Source organism: Heterocephalus glaber, unplaced genomic scaffold, assembly GCF_053883595.1.
Source record: "Heterocephalus glaber isolate CG9 unplaced genomic scaffold, H.glaber_assembly_v1.0 deba00001553, whole genome shotgun sequence".
NCBI classification, from domain to species: Eukaryota; Metazoa; Chordata; class Mammalia; order Rodentia; family Bathyergidae; genus Heterocephalus; species Heterocephalus glaber.
Genome location: NW_028258344.1, coordinates 17535219 through 17541218, shown reverse-complemented (window position 1 = coordinate 17541218; position 6000 = coordinate 17535219).

Here is a 6000-nt window from a genome sequence, read left to right as displayed (position 1 = left end):
AATTACTTGTCAGAACTAAGTGGGGTAGGAACATTCCTCTCCTTGGAAGGGGCGCGTTTCTTTCTGGTTTGTGTGGTACCCTCTCAGGCATTATGCCCTTTGCTGACACAGTAAAAGCTGCATGTAGGAAGAAAGAAAAATTTGCTATAAAGATCCCTGCTGTGGATCAGAGGCTATTTTACCATAAAAGGAGCAAAATTACATGACTTCTTTAATGTTATCCAGATGATTTTCTCCTTTTCAGTTTTTTCAGCTTTGCTTATAATTCCAAAGAATTTTCTAGCAGCACAGGATTAATCTTGGCACTATCCACAGCTTTGCCATCATAAATAATGTTTGCCATACTTGACTATTTCAGCTGTGCCTTTTAAATTTTAGAATTCCATTTTACACAAACGTCTTCTATACATGTGAATGCAATGTCATTTATAAAGTGTTTAGTGTGTATGCTGAGGATTTTAGAGCTGGATGTATTGACTAAGTGTTAACAGACTTTTTCTGTAAAGGCCCAGATAATAGATATTTTAGGATTTATAGTCTAACCATTTCTCTCTGCTTCCACTTCAGCATGAAAGCAGCCATAAAAAATTCGGACTATGCTATGGTTTGAATGTGTCACCGAAAAGCCCATGCGTTAGAAAGTTAACCACAACACAACAGTGAAGTGTTCGGTAGTGGAACTCTGGGAAGTGATTGTGTCATGAGGGGAGAGAGATTCATGGATCAATGAATGTATGGATTGCTATGGGAATGGCTTTATTATACAAGCAAGCTCACTGGCTGGTTTGCTCTGACTTGTCCTGCAATGCCCTCTGTCATGTCACGATACAAGTAGAAGGTCCTCACCAGAAGCCTAGAAGATACTGCAGCTGTACTCTTGGACTTTCCAGAACTGTGAGCTGCATAAACAAGTATTCTTTATAAATTACCTGGTCTTTATTTCAGCTAACAATAGAAAATGGACTAAGACATCATGGTTATGTTTCAATAAAACTATTTATGGATGCTGAAATTTGAATTTCATGTAATTCACACATGAACAAAATAATACTCTTCTTTAGATTTTTCCTTACCATGTGAAAAATGTTGAAAAGTGTTCCAAGTGCCATGAAAAATTTGCCTACTTCCAAATTAGAGGGTTAAGTGTACTACATCAGCATAGGATTTACCTTCTGGAACTCCTCAAGGTCCTTCATTTTATGACAGATTCTGAGAAAATCAATAGTTTTCCCAGGGTCAGACAGTGAGCAGTTATGCAGAGAAAGATATTCATCTCTTTATTCCTAAATCAGATCTTAAAATTTTTTACCATGCCTTTGCTTCAATAATTTTCCTTACTTACACACATCTGCTATGGTTTGGATGAGTGTCCCCCCCAAGACCCATATATTAAAGGCTGTCCCCAGGGGGTGCTGTTGGGAGACTGGGGGTTTTAGGAGGTGAGGTCCTGGTGGAAAATCGTTGGCAGCATACTCGGGAAGGGGACTTGGGACCCGGTCTCTTCTCCTTTCTGTCTCACTCTACTTCCTGTCCCGCCCACTCCCACGATGATGTGGGCCCTTGCCACAGGCCCAAAGCAATGGGGGGACTCAATCTTGAACTGAAACCTCAAGAACCATGAGTCAAAATACATCTTTTTTCTTTATAAGTTAATGGCCTGAAGTAGTTTGTTCCAGTGATGCAAAGCTGACTAATACAGCATCCATACAAGTATCTATTATGAACAAGTAACTGATCTGTGGACATAAATGTCTATCTCCAAATTAGCTCTCTGACTATAACTTGGAAACAGACTTTGTAAATTCATTCTTCACCTTTACTACTTTCAGCCTACCATTAAGGTCAAGGAAAGAATGTGAGCCCTTTCTCTTGTGGCTTATACTGCAACTTAAGTACAGTAATTTTGAATTATATATTATTTTGAGCTAAAAGGATTCTTGGAGATTTTCTTGGTACACATGATCAAATTATCTGGGGGAAACTGAGGCCTAAACAAACTGCTCAAGATTACCCATTGGCAGAATCAAAGTCAAGTCTTTTAATTGCACCATATAGTCTGACACGATCATTTATGAAAAAATTATTAGCCATAATTACAGCATGCCTTTGTGTTAAAGTCTAGGACACAAATACAATAATTAGCATTAATTACCAGCTCATCCTTATATAGCAGGAACTAGAGTAGACATGTATACATTATATCATTTAATCCTTTCCTTATCTCATTTTGTAGATCGGAAGTTGAGGCCTGAAGAGTTTACAGTAATTAATTTCCAGTTACATAGCTGGCTGGTAAGTGACAGAGCCATAGTTCAAACCTACTTTCCTCTTTAAAACCTGAGCGCTTTTCACTTCCCTTATCACCTCTAATGAGTGTTTTTGTTTAAGCCACAGAAATTGCCACTGAGACTGGCATAAATTATAAGGAGGATTTATTGGAGCAAGAGATTGAGAAGAGGGAAGTGTGACTTCATCTGTCATTTCGTCAAAACTGTGCTTCCCTGGCTCTGTCTTCCCTGGCTTGGTGCTAAGACCTCAGGCTGGCTTCACGGGGGCCTAGTCCTCATTCGTTTCTAGTAAGGAAAAAGGTGGAACTAAATAATCTATTGAGCAAACATCCTAATGTCTTGGACTCTGACTGGACAAACCCCTGAGCAGTCCATAGATGCATTATGAAATGGACCCTCAAGCTCATGACTAGAGCTTAGTGCTGTTAATATGGGAGGGAAAGGGGTGTTTATTCTCAAAAGGAAAACCTGAGGACTGTTAGAAGAAGGAAGGAAGGAATCTGTTACAGGCAGCCAAGACATTTACCACCTCCATATCCAGTCCACATTTCCATAATCAACATGATCACAGATGTAGAACCGGCAGCATAGACTTTGGTAGCAGTGTTCTTGACTGCTTGCTGTAAGGTGCTAAGAGAAGAATGATTCCGAGTACATTTGGCATGTCAACCTTAGGCATCTTTAGATACTCGCCTGAACATTTGGGCATTATTCAACGAACAGATAATACCTATCCAAGCAGGGATTTCTCAAAATTACTGACTCTACGCTCTCTAGGAAGAAAGTGAAGATGTAATAGTAACCCACTCCTCATCTTTATAACCCAGATTCAAAATGTGCCTTGTCAGTCCAGCTTTAGAATCTACCCCTTTCCTTTAATAGCATCTTCACAATACGATACATGACTGTCTATGTGTCTAGCTCCTCCACTAAGTCCTTTTGAAGGAAGGGCTGACTGTTTTTACCTGTCTTTGACCCTCAGCCTGGACAGGCAGCTCACCCTCAGCAAGGGAACGCCTCCACCAATTGATCAGGGCTAGCTCTGACGGGAGGGCTCACTGGAGCCCACATGATGCTGTGCTAGTCATTCACCTCCTCAGCATCTCCTCTTCAACTAAAGGGGCACAGGAACAACATCACCTTCATGAGGTTATCCAAAAAGTGTGTTGTGTAATGTAAAACCATGAAAATGTCATCTCTCCATATTGTTTTGATTCTAAGATGCATAGCTCTGAAACTGAAGTCCATCCTAAATCTGTGTACAAAGGCTTACCATAGTTTAATGGGTGGTAGGTTTTTTTCTGTCCTACTAATAGTGATACATCTTTCAATCTACAGTGTCTGATATTCAACAAAATACCCTATAGAAATCCAGTATTCTACCTCTGACAAATGCCAAAACTGTATTAAGTGCTCCATTTGTCAGCCTTAAGAGATTCCCTCCTAGCCTTCCTAGCATCCTGGATCCCTTTAATACCTCCCTATCCATCTTACGTGAACATGAACATAAAACTTACATTTACAGTATTTGAATTTAAAAGCTATGGATAAATGTTTTTGGAGATTATTTGTATTTTGATCTCCGCATACACTAGTTACACTACTATATTTAATATAGCACTTAATTTTACTTCTCTTTACTTTGCATTACCATCTTCCTGCACTACCTCCTCCAATAAGTTTTGAATCATGGGAAGAATCTTGTCATGTTTTGAAAAGAATAGTTTTAGTTCTAGATCCATTTTGTCACTAATTAGCTACATGTTGAATCTGTCCATCATCTACAAAATGGGGATGATAATATTTTCCTCAAAGTTATGCAGCATCAAATGAGATCACAGAGGTGGAGTTCTCTTAAAATTGCTGAACTCTGGACTCTGATGAACAGGTAGATAGATCTCTGTTTCCCTCCATAGTTTTGCCAACCTGGACAGCTTCCAAAGACAATACAGAAGAAAGAATATCTTTTAAGGTACGTTTCATTACTTCCTATATTCATTCACATGATGCCCAAGATGATTCTGTTCTCCAGTCATCTACACAGCATGAAAAACAAAGCAACCCATTGTTACATTTGCCTGCATCCAGTTTCCAATAAGGAGGTGGATGCCACGGCTTTAAATGTCAGTGTCCCCCTGCTTTGCCCCATCCTGCAGGAGCTGGTGCTTTTGCTAGGGCCTGCTAGGAGGCTTATCTTGATGTTGTCAAGATGGTGCAAGCTTTAACTTGAGACTGACTTTCTTTGAATGTTACTTACCAGAGACAAGCTCCTTTTTATGTTTGCTTTAAAGTAATAATCATTTGTTTGTAGTTTGCTTCCTTTTTAAAAATTTTGTGCTTCCTCCTATGCTGCACACTAGTAAAACTGTCTTTGTTTTAGGCATAAATTATGAAGTGAGTGGAGGTAGACACTAGGTCATTACTACATATTTGCACTCATGTGCTCAATTTATACTTGTCAGTGTTTTTATAGGCATCCCATGTCAGTCTGATTAATAGTCAGTATTTTTGAGGACACTGAGACCAGGTTTCGGAGATCACAGAATCAGAATCAAAACCCAAACCTGAGCACAGGCTCCAAAGGTTTTGATTTTGATTTTTTAAATCTGCATTTTGTCGAAATATTAAAAAAAAAAAAGGAGCCAAGTGTAATGGTGCACACCTGTAATCTCAGCACTCTGGGAGGCTGAGGCAGGAAGGTTGCAAATTCAAACTCACATTGGGCAACTTAGTGACTTAGAGGGTTGTGTCTTGAAGTAACTAACTAAATAAATAGCTCTGGGGATGTACCTAAGTGTGAAGACTTTGAGTTTAATCCCCAGTTACAAAAGAAGGGTGAGAGGTTAAAAAAAAAAAAAAAAAGGTATTTGAGCAGGCATTTGGCATTATATTTTTGCTCTTGTAAACCAGAGCTCATTTCTCCTTTCTGTCATCACTTCATGTTGTATTTCTGAAGACGAGCTTGCCAGTGGGCCCTTTTCCTTTACATCTTCCTGGAACTGTTCCAGATTCTTATGGCACTACAGGATAAGTATTGCACAAAGCAGACAGTCTAGGCGAAGGCATGGGGGATAAAGGACATGAATGAGTTAGTACAAAGCTGGTAATAAAACCTATAACGTGGGTAAAAGGCAGAGGATATAATTTGCTGGCAGGGTTATTTAGTTCCACTGTCAAGAACTACATTTCTCTAACTGCAACAGGGAGAGAGCTTCAGCCAAAGAAAAAAACAAAACAGCTTTTCAGTTCTGAGAATTGATTTGTATGAACCCACAAGCAAGAATTTCTTTTTGATTTTTGAGTATTTGGGCAATAAAGTAAGCCTACATTCAGCATTGGCCAGACATTAGAGTTTATAAGATACAATTCTTATAAATCTCTTTCATTTCACAGCATGCTTATTTTTTATATTTGGTTGCTATATTGTTTTACTACTTCTGCTTCTTATTTTTACTTTAGTTACTTTTCTAATGAGTGAAGAAAATTTCGCAATGGGAAGTCTTTGTATGAGAAAGGAAAAAAATTTGTCTGTGAATTTAATTGGATTTCTTGGGTGCACAAAGGCAGAAAACATTTCAAACAAAAACCACCCGTTTAAATGACTGAAGAACATACACACAAAGATGAAACTTCTAGGATGCACTTTGGTGACCAAAAAGAGAGGTGCAAAAATATATAATACATTTGGAGAAAAAGAGGGGAATGCATTTTA